Source organism: Ranitomeya variabilis, chromosome 6 (assembly GCF_051348905.1).
Source record: "Ranitomeya variabilis isolate aRanVar5 chromosome 6, aRanVar5.hap1, whole genome shotgun sequence".
NCBI classification, from domain to species: Eukaryota; Metazoa; Chordata; class Amphibia; order Anura; family Dendrobatidae; genus Ranitomeya; species Ranitomeya variabilis.
Genome location: NC_135237.1, coordinates 344,001,525 through 344,007,524, shown reverse-complemented (window position 1 = coordinate 344,007,524; position 6,000 = coordinate 344,001,525).

Here is a 6,000-nt window from a genome sequence, read left to right as displayed (position 1 = left end):
CCATCCAATTGACTTTCTCCAATAAACGTCACCAACTCCAAGAACCCCGCCCCCCGCCAACCACGAACAGCCCTGACCACCTCAGGCTCGTGAGTGCCCCACCACCGCCAATGCCCTTTGCACGCCCTCCTGCATGGCAAGGGCCCACAAATCAATACCAATATCATTCAGGTGCACACCATCTTCTCTCCAGAAATTACCGACCCCAGCCTCCAACTCAAAGTGCCTCACTGCAATTCCCCCATTCCTGGATACAAACTTCGCCACCACCCTATTAAGTTTTATCCTGGCTCTATTAATGCCTTTCAAGGATTGAGCCAACCTCCACTGCTTCCTAGGCACGATGTTGGACCACACCGTCAGAACTCCCGGATAAGAGACCCACAATCTCAGAAAATCGAAGCGGATGTCCCTGATCAATTCCCTAACCAGCTTTGTACCCAAATCGTTCCCCCCCATGTGCACCAGAAAAATATCTGGAGCCCTATCCAAACGCACCGCCCAAGAAAATTCTGGCAACTCCCTGTTCCATAGCATACCCCGGAACCCCAACCATCGAATCACTACCGTATCACGGCGAAAACCTAACTGCCTGCTGTCCGGCCTGGCGTCGGCCCGCGCCGCACCCCAATACACGAACGAATGTCGAAAATCCAGGGCAATAACGGGGGGCGACCTGAAAAACAGAACAACAATTATATGAACCAGAAGACTACATATTCCCCCAAAAAGAAAACACCTAATGACGAATGTAAGTCAAATAATGATTAGAATTCCATCGCCCAATTCGTTTAATCACATCAGTCCCTAAACCTAAACCATCTGCCACCATGGCAGCCCCAATTTGAAAAGAATGAGACCCATAGGACCCAGAATCCAGTCCCAACTCAACCAACACCTTTTTCAAAACCGCCGAAAATTGAAAACGGGACAAGAAAGTCCCGTCTTGGTGGCAAAGCAAAGGGCCCGACCTAACCGACCACAAACTCCAGTACTCCTCCAAACAACGCTGCGGGCACATCAAACATCTATCGACCCTCCCTAAGACCACCCGCTTACCCTTTCCGTACCTGTCAGTCTTTGACCGCCGAATCAAAAAGGAAATACCTCCTACCCAGAAATCAACATCCTCCGCCAACAAACCTCCTGCCTTAACTTTGTTAGGGGACACCAGCTCCCCCAATCTCAAAGCCCCAAAGTACGCCCAAGAATAAGCCAACCTAAACACTAACGTTCCCGCTCCGAAAACCCTTCAGGGCCTGCACTACGAGAAAGTTCTTGGTAACATCGACCGACCCCTGCAGCTTAAAACCAAAAACCAAGCCCGCCATAAATTTGTTCAATTTCAATACAGACCAACCCCACTCAGCCGCTTTGCCCACCAAAAACAATACCGCCATCGTCCTGTCACTGTCAGATTCAGCCACTCCCCATTGACCAGACCAGCTCTCCCAGATTTCCCAAGCCGATTTGTAAGCAAGCCACGTCGACCTCGAGACCGAGGATTGAATCAACCGCCCTCCTCGTCCGCAACAATTTTCCACAAACATGAAGGGCATACCAGTCCTGAGGCGTCCGCTTCTGGGGCCAACTCCCGGAAACGTTCCAACTGTGAATGAGACAAAGCATCTGCTATAGAATTTTGGACACCCGGTACATGTACCGCAGAAATGTATGCATTTAACTCCAAGCATCGCAGCACCAGTCCCCTAACCAGTCTAATCACCGGGGGAAAGGAAGAGGTTAGCCTATTGATGATAACGACTACGCTTAAATTATCACAGTGAAACCTGACCTTCCGATTTTGAAAAACGTCACCCCAAATCACAACTGACACCACAATTGGGAACAATTCTAGGAGTGCAAGGTTCTTAGTTAGACCCTGCTTCCGCCATCCCTTTGGCCACACATCTGCACTCCACCAACCTCCGCAATACGTGCCGTATCCAACTGAACCGGCTGCATCCGTGTAAATTTCACAATCAAAATCATTCACGGCGTCCAACTGAATCAAGGAGCGACCATTATAATTTGACAAAAAACGCTGCCAAACCACCAAATCTTCTCTATGCTAACTAGTTAAACGAACAAAATGATGTGCCGCCCTGAATCCGGCCGTTGCCAACGACAACCTACGGCAAAAAATCCGACCAATGGGCATAATCCGGCACGCAAAATTCAAACGCCCAAAAAGGGACTGCAACTCCTTTAAAGTCACCTTACGCAAACGACCAATCCTGTGTACCTCTTGTACCAGCAACAAAAGTTTGTCCTCGGGTAACCTACACTACATTCTCTCTGACTCGATAAGAATGCCCAAAAAACTCAAGACCTTACCCGGTCCCTCCGTCTTCTCCTTTGCCAACGGTACACCAAAAAACCCAGCCATCCACTCCATCGTAGCTAACAAATTCCTGCATACGGCAGAATCGGGGGGGCCAATAAACAAAAAATCATCCAAATAATGAATGGCGGAAGGAACACCGGAAACGTCCCTAATCACCCATTCCAGAAAAGTGCTAAATGTCTCGAACAGTGAACAAGAAATCGAACAGCCCATAGGCAAACATCTATCTAGATAAAAACCACCGTTCCAACAACAACCCAACAAAGGAATGCTATCCGGGTGAACCGGGAGCAACCGAAAGGCCGATTCAATATCCGTCTTAGCCAGTAAAGACCCTTCTCCATACCGCTGTACCCACTGTACTGCTGCGTCAAACGAGGTATACACCACTGAACATAACTCCCCATCTATGCCGTCATTAACTGACCTACCCCTCGTATACGACAAATGTTGGATCAACCGAAACTTGTTCGGCTCCTTCTTGGGCACCACCCCCAATGGTGAAACGATCATACCTTCAATCGGCAATGAACTAAATGGCCCGGCCATCCTACCCAGTTCCACCTCCTTCGCCAACTTACTGCTGACTACCCCAGCATGTAAATCCGCTGACCTCAAATTCTTAGTAGTAAAGGGAACCACATGATTAGGGGCCGGAATCCGAAAACCCTCAGAAAAACCTCGTAAAAGAATGCCCACCTTTTCTTGATCCAGGTATCTATTTAGATAGGGGGCCATCCTTTGAACCCTCACCTGGGTCTCCCTCTTGACCGCCACCCTTTCCTGGCTTACCCTTGGCTTTTTTTAAACATTTTGACGCTCCATGGGAGCTCCAGTTGCAATGGGAACAAACGTGCTTATTAAATTTGCAGGAGTTCCCGTACTTACATTGGCCATCATTAAATTGCCAACAAGTACCTGACTTCTCTTTCCCACCCTGGGCCCCCTGACCTCCGCTGGCATGTCCTGACTGCTGGTTGCCGGCGCTCCCGCTCCCATGAAAGGACTGCCCATATCTCACCGGAGCCATGACTTTCAACCAAAGCCTGATATCCTTTTGTTCCCTATTGATTTCGGGCCTAACTGCCTTCCTCTGACGAAACTGCTCGTCATAACGCAGCCACGCCTGACCCCCATACGTACGATATGCCTCACCTATCGAGTCGAAGTAACAAAACAGGCCCGAACAGTTATCCGGAAATTTCTCGCCTATGACGCTAGCCAGTGTCGCAAAAGCCTGCTGCCAATTAACGAAGGTTTGCGGAATCAACCGCCACCTCCTCTTCTCCTCCTCTTCTTTTTTACTGTCCTCCTTCTTACTCTTGTCTAAGTTAAACTTTTCTAAAGGAAGTAGGGAGAAAATCTCCACATACTCATCCTTCCAAATCCTCTCCTTCACCTCCTTCTTTAAATGCGCACCAAGCGGGCCCTCAAAGCTTACGTACACCTCCCCTTTTGCCCTGTCGTCCAACTTTACTGTATCCCCCTTTTCCTTCTCAGTCTGGACCGACACCGATACGCCGGCAGACAATGCCTGTGCTGACCCCCCTGACCTGGTTGTGTCGCTCGCCAACCGCGATCCAGCACTCACACCCTGTAACCAGGCTCCCAGAGGTGACCCCCCAGCCCCCTCCGCAACTCCCCCTTCTAGACTTTTCAAAAAATGCGACACCCCAGCCAAAATATCACTAATTCCCGACACCCCAGAGCCCCCAACCCCCACCAGTGTACTGTTGTCGGTTGCCATACCCCCACTACCCCCAACCTCAAATAGCCTACCCCGCAACTGAGACAAATGAGACATGGACGCATACTCACGAGGCTGCGTGGGTGCTGTGTCCCTGCCAGCCAGACATCCAGACTCCTGCTGTGTTCCATCCTCCAGCTGCTCGCTCCCCGACTCGCTCCTGGCATCGTAGCCCTGCTGCTCCAGGCCCGCGCCCCTGGCCTCCTTGTCACCAGGGGGGACCAAAGCAGGGGGTCCTTGGCGCTCCCTGGACCGTCTCCCAGGCCTGGATCTGACGTCAGCAGCCATCTCCCGCAGCCTGTTGCCCCTTGATACGCTGCCGCTGTCCCCTCGTAGAGCGCCAGCCAGGGAATCCGGAGGCTGCCTGCCCTGCAGCCTGCTCTGCCTGCCTTGCCGCGTGTCGGGCGCCCATCCTCCTGTAGCTCTATGGGCGTCTGCGTCCGCAGACACTGCCCTGCTCGCCCCTGCAGCCGTCGCAGCTGCCCACCTGTCCACCGCCACTGACCGGGCCATGCGCTCCAGAGCCGCGCCGCTGCTGCCGTGCTCTCTCCCAGCCTGCCCTGATCCCCGGCACGCAGGCGCAGGCTGAACTTCCGGTATGGCCTGCGTTACCGGAGAAGCCTGCCCGGCCGCCGTGCTCCTCGTCACCATGGTGCGGCGCCGTGCTGCGCCGACAGGTCGGGGGCCAGGATTCCTGCCAGAGGTGGCGCCGGGTGGGGCGGCTGCGCCGCTGCACCTAGCCTCCGCAGGGTCCCTTGTGGGGCTCCGCGGCCTCCTCCTGCCGCGCGTACCGATCTCCGGCGACAACCGCTCCGGGGGTCTGGTCCTCCGCGTCCTGCTGCCACGTGGCTCCGCGGTCCCCAGCAAGGAGGCCAGCTGCTCCTGCAGCCAACCGTCCCTGCGCGATCTCGCCATATCCCGGAGTTGGTCCATCATGCCATCCACAGAATCCATCTTCCTCAGGTAATGGGGTTGAAAAAACCTCGTGCAGTGGGTCTCTCTTTGGTGGGGGGGGGGGGTCTTTTCCGGCTGAATTCCTCGTCGTGACTGCCAATTCTCCCGCACTTTTTTCCCTTTGTCAGTGATCCCCAGCCCCCCAGCTCCTCCCCCCTCTTCCCTATAGCCAATCCCCTCCATTAGTTTTAAAAAATAATATGGAAAAAACCCTCCCATGGCAACGCAGTCATGGGGGGCCTTCATCTAGCTCTGCCCATTCCAGCCCCCCTCTATACAATCAAAGGAAATAAACACGTGTTTATCAAAACGTGTAATTGCAATAATTTTCTGGGAGAAATACTTCATTTTCTAGAGCAATTTCAAAGGTGCCAAGACTTTCGGTCATGACTGCATCAGAGGTTGAACACTTAACATGTTTCTTTTGAAAAAAATTAACTCAGTTTAAAATTGATGGCAGCAACACATTACAAAAAACAGAGAAAAGGTTAAAAAAAAGCTGGAAAAATAAGTTATGCTAATTAAAAACACCCGGAGGGAACATTTTCAACCAAGTCACATGACTATATATAAGAAGAGCATGTTAGAGAGGCAGAGATTCTCAGAAGCAAATATATTCAGAGGTTCACCAATCTGTGAACAACTTTCAGAAACAAAATATTTCATAAGGTACCGTCACACGCAGCAACTTTTCAAAGAGAACGACAACAATCCATGACGTTGCAGCATCCTGGATAGCGATCTTGTTGTGTTTGACACGCAGCAGCGATCTGTGCCATCGCTGGTCGGAGCTAGAAGTCCAGAACTTTATTTCGTCGCCAGGTCGTCATGTTTGACAACAAAAGCAACGACGCCAGCAACGAGCATAGGGGGCATCGCAGCGTCTCCTTCTAGCCAGGTAGGCGCGTTACATTACAAAAGGAGACGCCCTCAGCCGCGACGACCTGAGAGG